This window comes from Triticum urartu, chromosome 7 (genome assembly GCF_003073215.2).
Source record: "Triticum urartu cultivar G1812 chromosome 7, Tu2.1, whole genome shotgun sequence".
Classification (NCBI taxonomy): Eukaryota; Viridiplantae; Streptophyta; class Magnoliopsida; order Poales; family Poaceae; genus Triticum; species Triticum urartu.
The window spans coordinates 692824619-692834722 of record NC_053028.1 but is presented as its reverse complement, the minus strand read 5'-3'; positions in this window follow the sequence as shown (position 1 = coordinate 692834722).

Below are 10104 nucleotides of genomic sequence, written 5' to 3'. Positions count from 1 at the left end.
CACAATTTAGTGTTATCTTGAGCCATCGTGACAAGCAAACAATCCAACACACAAGCAAACGAGGAACGGGCAAAAAGAGGCAAATAGAGAAAGAGAGGGAGGATAGAGAGAGAGGGTGAATAAAACGGCAAGGGTGAAGTGGGGAAGAGGAAAACAAGAGGCAAATGGCAAATAATGTAATGCGGGAGATAAGGGTTTGTGATGGGTACTTGGTATGTTGACTTTTGCATAGACCTCCTCGGCAACGGCGCCAGAAATCCTTCTTGCTACCTCTTGAGAACTTCGTTGGTTTTCCCTTGAAGAGGAAAGGGTGATGCAGCAAAGTAGCGTAAGTATTTCCCTCAGTTTTTGATAACCAAGGTATCAATCCAGTAGGAGGCTACGTGCGAGTCCCTCGCACCTGCACAAAACAAATAAATCCTCCAAACCAACGCGATAAGGGGTTGTCAATCCCTACACGGTCACTTACGAGAGTGAGATCTGATAGATATGATAAGATAATATTTTTGGTATTTTTATGATAAAGATGCAAAGTAAAATAAAAGGCAATGAAAATAACTAAGTATTGGAAGATTAATATGATGAATATAGACCCGGGGGCCATAGGTTTCACTAGTGGCTTCTCTCAAGAGCATAAGTATTTTACGGTGGGTGAACAAATTACTGTTGAGCAATTGACAGAATTGAGCATAGTTATGAGAATATCTAGGTACGATCATGTATATAGGCATCACGTCCAAGACAAGTAGACCGACTCCTTCCTGCATCTACTACTATTACTCTACACATCGACCGCTATCCTGCATGCATCTAGAGTATTAAGTTCATAAGAACAAAGTAACGCCTTAAGCAAGATGACATGATGTAGAGGGATAAACTCATGCAATATGATGAAAACCCCATCTTGTTATCCTCAATGGCAACAATACAATACGTGCCTTGCTGCCCCTACTGTCACTTGGAAAGGACACCGCAAGATTGAACCCAAAGCTAAGCACTTCTCCCATTGCAAGAAAGATCAATCTAGTAGGCCAAACCAAACTGATAATTCGAAGAGACTTGCAAAGATAACCAATCATACATAAAAGAATTCAGAGAAGATTCAAATATTGTTCATAGATAAACTTGATCATAAACCCACAATTCATCGGTCTCAACAAACACACCGCAAAAAGAAGATTACATCGAATAGATCTCCACAAGAGAGGGGGAGAACTTTGTATTGAGATCCAAAAAGAGAGAAGAAGCCATCTAGCTAATAACTATGGACCCTTAGGTCTGAGGTAAACTACCCACACTTCATCGGAGAGGCTATGGTGTTGATGTAGAAGCCCTCCGTGATCGATGCCCCCTCCGGCGGAGCTCCGGAACAGGCCCCAAGATGGGATCTCGTGGATACAGAAAGTTACGGTGGTGGAATTAGGGTTTTGGCTCCATATCTGATCATTTGGGTGTACATAGGTATATATAGGAGGAAGAACTACGTCGGTGGAGCAACAGGGGGCCCACGAGGGTGGAGGGCACGCCTGGTGGGGGGGGGGGGGAGGCGCGCCCCCTACCTCGTGGCCTCCCTGTTGGTTGCTTGACGTAGGGTCCAAGTCTCCTGGATCATGTTCGGTGAGAAAATCACGTTCCCGAAGGTTTCATTCCGTTTGGACTCCGTTTGATATTCCTTTTCTGCGAAACCCTAAAATAGGCAAAAAAAACAACAATTCTGGGCTGGGCCTCCGGTTAATAGTATAGTCCCAAAAATAATATAAAAGTGAATAATAAAGCCCAATAATGTCGAAAACAGTAGATAATATAGCATGGATAAAAAATTATAGATACGTTGGAGACGTATCACGGACCACCTCTCTCTCATGGATGTCCGACGTCCCCCCTCATGTCGAAGTTATCGGGGAGGGCCCGGGTAGATCGACAACGACGCTCTTTCTTCTAGGGTTTGGGTGGCCTCGATAGTTGGTCGGGCGAGCGGACCGCCTCTCTCTCATGCTTGTCCGACATCCCCCCTCATCGATATAAAAGCTCCGACCAATAGTTGGTTCATCCTTCGGCATCCCAAAATCAGACAGCTTTGCATTGTAGCTATGCAATCCATATTCCATCAAATGAGACAATTAGCATTACTAAGGTGCTGAAAAAATTACTTTCTTGGTCAAACTAGAATGGAAGAACAGAAGCATACTGAATCAAGAAGAATATGCAAGGTCCTGAAATCACCGTAGCTGATATTGGCCTTGTTGCTATGGAGGAACGCGAGCCCCTTGGCTTCCCCAAGAACAACCTTCATTCTCAGATCCCATAACTAATTAAGAACGTTTATTGTCCAATAAAAATGGATTCAGAAATCCATTGACTTATTAATTCTGAATGTGCATATGTAAGAAATGAAGAGATGAAGGAATTGGCACTGACCAACCAATGAATGTGGCATTGTAAGCCTGTCTGCTCGAGTATTTTGACAGCGATGGGCATACCGGCGGCGCGACTGGCCGGAGCAAACGTGGTTTTGTCGACCCACCCTTTGAACACCGATCCGAACCCGCCCTCGCCGAGCACGCTGTCAGTTCGGAAGTTCATGGTGGCCGTCTTGAGGTCCTTGAAGGCAAAGCTCTTAAGGTCAGCCTGCTGGCGGATCTCGCCCTCGCTCCTAGGGGTTGCAGGCATTGTTGTCGCCGGTCTCCGAAAGCAGTTTGCCATGGATGGTGATATACCAAATCAAGCCAAACTCCACGAAGCAGCAGATGATGGAGAGTTAGAAAGTATGAATATAAGTGAGACATCTCACCCTGACCAAGCAAGCTTGATATATAGCCTTAAAAGTGGTGAGTGACTTGACTACTGAAGTGTGAATCCTGGTTCCTCGATGTCCACCAAAAACCGCGTAGCTTTCAAGGGATGATATGCATGCACAATAGCTGCACTTATATATATAGTACTACAACAACTACCACTAGTATTTCATATTCTGAATTAATGGACGTGAATAAGGGGAATACTTAATTTAATTACATTATATTAAGACAGTGCTTCTATATTAGTATAGGGAAACACTTTATACTGCAATCTCGTTATTCATGGAACAGTACAGTAGTTCCATAAATCAAGGGCATCATTCATCCATCCATCCATCTAACTCAGCCAACTGAACCAATGTCGCAACAATAGCACTAACTGTCTGATTTCAATCCTGTAATACCAAATTTTTTTGGTAAAGGAAAAGTAGCCAGTTACATACTCCGTCATTACAAGACCTCGATTAGGGTTAATAGTGCTTAGCGGTGGCTAACCCCTAGCATGGAGGTCGAGTGTGCGTCTCTCTGTTCCTTTCCGTCCTCTTTGGTTCGCAGGGTACATGGACATTTCTGCTGAGCTATTGGGAAGAAAAAGAACAAACCGGCGCTCCGGCCCCGGAAAGCCAAGGTTGCCGGGGGCTGCAGACACAAGGATCCAACCACGGCAAGCCAAGGTTGCCGGGGACTGCAGATTCAGATAAGTCTTTTATCCCCTGTCGCACATTTCCGTATGAAAGTGGGGCGTATGAAACCTCGTTCTATTCCTAGGCCACCGTGCTCCCCCTTTCCTGTACCCAAAGACCATTCCCTGGGTCGGAACATGGTTGTAGCCGCGGTGACAAGGAAGCAAACGAAGGGCCTAACCCTACTCCGCCCCTGCCTCCGCCAAGAGCGTGAGTATGATCGAATGATGTAAGGGGACGACAAGACCAGTTGCCGGGCCACAATGTTTATCTTAAAAATAACAAGGATTTACTCCTTGGCATGGGCTTCGCTCACGCACAAAGAGCCCGGCAAGCCTCCTTTTTCATTAAATACGTCCCATACAGATACAGTTCGTACGGAATGGAAACATGAGTAAGGGGATTACAAGTTTTAAATTTAACAAGTGCCCGCAGGCTTACAAACTAAAAAGGATAAGTGCCCCATGATCCTCGTTCTTACCCTTTTTCTCCCAGGTGCGGCAGGTGAAGGAAAAAAGGAGGCGATGGGGAACGCGCGGATGGAGAGCTTGACGAGGAAGGCCCTCAGCAGGGCGCGTGGCCGAGGAAGGGGCGACGCGATCAGTCGGATTCGAGGTCGGCGTCGCCCCGCTCGACGCCCTCGTCATCGATGTCGCTATCCTCCTCGTCACTCCTGCTTGAGGAGGAGTCTTCATCATCGGAGGAGCTCTCCACCCAGCACTTTAGGCGAGTTCCAAGGTCCCCAAAGATCTTGACGGAAAGCAGGCCGTTCTCCATTAATTTGAAGTAGAGAACGAGCCCCGCCGTCAGGTTGTGGACACGAGCAAAAGTCTTCCACCCGCGACGAAGGTACATGACGTGAGGGACGGGAAAGTCGACGTCAACCCGCATGCCGCCGTTCCCGCAGCCCCTCATATGCAACCTCAGGGTCTGAGGCGGATCGAGCTCCATCTCCCGAGCGAATGGAGCTGGGAGACAAAAGCAACAATGTGGTGGTCGACGCAGCCTGATGAAGAACCCACAAGGCTGTTCCCTGACGTGGCCCTCCATTGGGGGAGGTGTCGCTGGCGGAGGCAAGGCTGGTGCGCCGCCCCGTCCCCCTCTTCCCCGAGCGCCACGCTGACGTCGGCCTCACCCCTCCCCCTTCCTTCCATGGCCGGCTCCGCCGCCGCGAACTCTTGGGAAAGAGGGACGCGCTGTCAAGAAGAGACCCTCGCCGCCATCGTTGAAGGGTCAGCGCCCCCTCTCGCCATGGCAGATGAAAGAATGGATCCGAGGTGGAAGGAGAGGGATGATGAAAGATTGTGCGGTGCCATACCCCTCCCCTTCTTATAAAGGGATGGGGTCAGGGCTCGGCCGCCCCACTCAGCCAATCCGGCCATCATTGGCGCAGGGAATCGAGACCGACCCGCTGCTCAAATCAGCGACGTCCTGGTTTCCCGCCTCGTTATGTAAGAACCATGCCCCCCCTCGCACATCCACCGCCTGCCACCTTGGGGGCATGAGGGACACGTGGCGAGCAAGAAGAAATCAAGGGGATGGGTGAGGCGACCGTTCTCCACCCTGTGATCATGGGGCGCGGGCGTCTTGAAGACCACGACCCAAGTTCACTTAGTAAATGAGCCGCGCCTCTGCGTTTTTCTCTTTTTATGGGGAAGGCGCGAGCCGCCTCTTTACCACGATGTGACGCATGCGTGCGGAAACCGCCCCATGCATGACCCCCACGTCACGCATGACCCTCCACGTCGCACGTTCAACGCGGGTCGTGGGGAAACGCAACAGACAGAAAAGTTACTGTAGTAAAAACCCGCCCCGCCTGCCCGCGCACCGTTCTGGGCCTAGCCCAACAATGTGTTGCGCCTATGTGTGGCCTAGCCCCGAGGGTTCCTATCGATGTACAAAAGTAGGGGATCTCCTTTACACCCCTTTACTTATGCACATATGCTACCTCTTGAGCACTGCGTTGGATTTCCTTGAAGAGGAAAGGATGATGCAGCAAAGTAGTGTAAGTATTTCCCTCCATTTTTGAGAACCAAGGTATCAATCTAGTAGGAGGCTACGGGCGAGTCCCTCGCACCTGCACAAAACAAATAACTCCTCGCAACCAACGCGATAAGAGGTTGTCAATCCCTTCACGGTCACTTACGAGAGTGAGATCTGATAGATATGCTAGAATAATATTTTTGGTATTTTTTGATAAAGATGCAAAGTAAAATAAAAGCAAAGGAAAAAGCAAAGGAAATGACTAAGTATTGGAAGATTAATATGATGAAGATAGACCCGGGGGCCATAGGTTTCACTAGTGGCTTCTCTCAAGAGCATATGTATTTTACGGTGGGTGAACGAATTACTGTTGAGCAATTGACAGAATTGAGCATAGTTATGAGAATATCTAGGTATGATCATGTATATAGCCATCACGTCCGAGACAAGTAGACCGACTCCTGCCTGCATCTACTACAATTACTCCACTCATCGACCGCTATCCAGCATGCATCTAGTGTATTAAGTTCATGAAAACAGAGTAACGCCTTAAGCAAGATGACATGAAGTAGAGGGATAAATTCATGCAATATGATAAAAACCCCATCTTGTTATCCTCGATGGCAACAATACAATACGTGCCTTGCTGCCCCTACTGTCACTGGGAAAGGACACCGCAAGATTGAACCCAAAGCTAAGCACTTCTCCCATTGCCAGAAAGATCAATCTAGTAGGCCAAACCAAACTGATAATTCGAAGAGACTTGTAAAGATAACCAATCATACATAAAAGAATTCAGGCAAGATTCAAATATGGTTCATAGATAATCTTGATCATAAACCCAGAATTCATCGGTCTCAACAAACACACCGCAAAGAGAAGATTACATCGAATAGATCTCCGCAAGAGAGGGGGAGAACATTGTATTGAGATCCAAAAAGAGAGAAGAAGCCATCTAGCTAATAACTATGGACCCGAAGGTCTGAGGTAAACTACTCACACTTCATCGGAGAGGCTATGGTGTTGATGTAGAAGCCCTCCGTGATGGATGCCCCCTCCGGCGGAGCTCCGGAACAGGCCCCAAGATGGGATCTCGTGGATACAGAAAGTTACAGCGGTGGAATTAGGGTTTTGGCTCCATATTTGATCGTTTGGGGGGTACGTAGGTATATATAGGAGGAAGGAGTACGTCGGTAGAGCAACAGGGGGCCCACGAGGGTGGAGGGCGTGGCTTCCTCCTTTATTTCTTGACGTAGTGTCCAAGTCTCCTGGATCATGTTCAGTGAGAAAATCACGCTCCCGAAGATTTCATTCCGTTTTGACTCCGATTGATATTCCTTTTCTGCGAAACTCTGAAATAGGAAAAAAAACAGCAATTCTGGGCTGGGCCTCCAGTTAATAGGTTAGTCCCAAAAATAATATAAAACTGGATAATAAAGCCCAATAATGTCCAAAACAGTAGATAATATAGCATGGAGCAATCGAAAATTATAGATACGTTGGAGACGTATCAAGCATCCCCAAGCTTAATTCCTCCTCGTCCTCGAGTAGGTAAATGATAAAAACAGAATTTTTGATGCGGAGTGCTACTTGGCATAATTTTAATGTAATTCTTCTTAATTGTGGTATGAATATTCAGATCCGAAAGATTCAAGATAAAAGTTCATATTGATTTAAAAATAATAATACTTCAAGCATACTAACTAAGCAATTATGTCTTCTCAAAATAACATGGCCAAAGAAAGTTCATCCCTACAAAATCATATAGTTTAGTCATGCTCCATTTTCATCACACAAGAATGCTCTCATCATGCACAACCCCGATGACAAGCCAAGCAATTGTTTCATACTTTAGTAATCTCAAACCTATAAACTTTCACGCAATATATGAGCGTGAGCCATGGACATAGCACTATGGGTGGAATAAAATATGATGATGGGGGTTATGTGGAGAAGACAAAAAAGGAGAAAGTCTCACATCAACGAGGCTAACCAATGGGCTATGGAGATGCCCATCGATTGATATTAATGCAAGGAGTAGGGATTGCCATGCAACGGATGCACTAGAGCTATAAATGTATGAAAGCTCAACAAAAGAAACTAAGTGGGTGTGCATCCAACTTGCTTGATCACGAAGACCTAGGGCACTTGAGGAGGCCCATTGTTGTAATATACAAGCCAAGTTTTATAATGAAAAATTCCCACTAGTATATGAAAGTGACAAAACAAGAGACTCTCTATCATGAAGATTATGGTGCTACTTTGAAGCACAAGTGTGGCAAAGGATAGTAGCATTGTCCCTTCTCTCTTTTTCTCTCATTTTTTTGGGCCTTCTTTTTCTATGGCCTTTCTCTTTTTTTATTCCTCACTTGGGACAATTCTCTATAAAATGATGATCATCACACTTCTATTTATTTACAACTCAATGATTATAACTCGATACTAGAACAAAAGATGACTCTATATGAATGCCTCCGGCGGTGTACCGGGATATGCAATGAACCAAGAGTGACATGTATGAAAGAATTATGAACGGTGGCTTTTCCACAAATACTATGTCAACTACATGATCATGCTAAGCAATATGACAATGATGAATGTGTCATGATAAACGGAATGGTGGAAAGTTGCATGGCAATATCTCTCGGAATGGCTATGGAAATGCCATAATAGGTAGGTATGGTGGTTGTTTTGAGGAAGATATAAGGAGGTTTATGTGTGAAAGAGCGTATCATATTACAGGGTTTGGATGCACCGGCGAAGTTTGCACCAACTCTCAATGTGAGAAAGGGCAATGCAAGGTACCGAAGAGTCTAGCAATGATGGAAGGGTGAGAGTGCGCATAATCCATGGACTCAACATTAGTCATAAAGAACTCACATACTTATTGCAAAAATCTACAGGTCATCAAAAACCAAGCACTACGCACATGCTCCTAGGGGATAGGTTGGTAGGAAAAGACCATCGCTCGTCCCCGACCGCCACTCATAAGGAGGACAATCAAAGAACACCTCATGTTTCAAATTTGTTACATAACGTTTACCATACGTGCATGCTACGGGACTTGCAAACTTCAACACAAGCATTTCTCAAATTCACAACTACTCAACTAGCACGACTTTGATATTATTACCTCCATATCTCAAAACAATCATCAAGCATCAAACTTCTCTTAGTATTCAAAACACTCATAAGAAATTTTTTACTCTTGAATACCTAGCATATTATGATTATTTAAGAAAATTACCATGCTATTTAAGACTCTCAAAATAATCTAAGTGAAGCATGAGAGATCAATAGTTTCTATAAAACAAATCCACCACCGTGCTCTAAAAGATATAAGTGAAGTACTAGAGCGAAACTATATAACTCAAAAGATATAAGTGAAGTACATAGAGTATTCTAACAAATTTCCCAATCATGTATGGCTCTCTCAAAAAGGTGTGTACAGCAAGGATGATTGTAGTAAACTAAAAAGCAAAGACTCAAATCATACAAGATGCTCCAAGCAAAACACATATCATGTGGTGAATAAAAATATAGCTCCAAGTAAAGTTACCGATAGAAGTAGACGAAAGAGGGGATGCCTTCCGGGGCATCCCCAAGCTTTGGCTTTTAGGTGTCCTTAGATTATCTTCGGGGTTCCATGGGAATCCCCAATCTTAGGCTCTTGCCACTCCTTGTTCCATAATCCATCAAATCTTTACCCAAAACTTGAAAACTTCACAACACAAAACTCAAAGTAGAAAATCTCGTGAGCTCCGTTAGCGAAAAAAAAAGACCACTTCAAGGTACTGTAATGAACTCATTCTTTATTTATATTGGTGTTAAACATACTGTACTACAACTTCTCTATGGTTTATAAACTATTTTACTAGCCATAGATTCATCAAAATAAGCAAACAACAGACGAAAAACAGAATCTATCAAAAATAGAACATTCTGTAGTAATCTGTAACTAGCACAAGATCTGGAACCCCAAAAATTCTAAAATAAATTGCTGGACGTGAGGAATTTATCTATTAATCATCTGCAAAAAGAATTAGCTAAATAGCACTTTCCAAGTAAAAATGGCAGCAGTTCTCATGAGCGCTAAAGTTTCTGTTTTTTACAGCAAGATATCAAGACTTTCCCCAAGTCTTCCCAATGGTTCTACTTGGCACAAACACTAATTAAACACAAAAAACACAACCCATACAAAGGCTAGGTAAATTATTTATTACTAAACAGGAGAAAAAAGTAAGGAATAAAAATAAAATTGGTTTGCCTCCTAACAAGCGCTATCGTTTAACGCCCCTAGCTAGGCATAAAAAGCAAGGATAGATCTAGGTATTGCCATCTTTGGTAGGCAATCCATAAGTGGCTCTCAAAATAGATTCATAAGGTAATTTAATTTTCTTTCTAGGAAAGTGTTCCATGCCTTTAACGCAAATTGGAACCTAATATTTCCTTCCTTCATATCAATAATTGCACCAATCGTTCTAAGGGAAGGTCTACCAAGGATAATAGGACATGAAGGATTGCAATCTATGTCAAGAACAATAAAATCTACAGGAACATAATTCCTATTTGCGACAATAAGAACATCATTGATTCTTCCCACTGGTTTCTTAATAGTGGAATCCGCAAGGTGCAAGTTT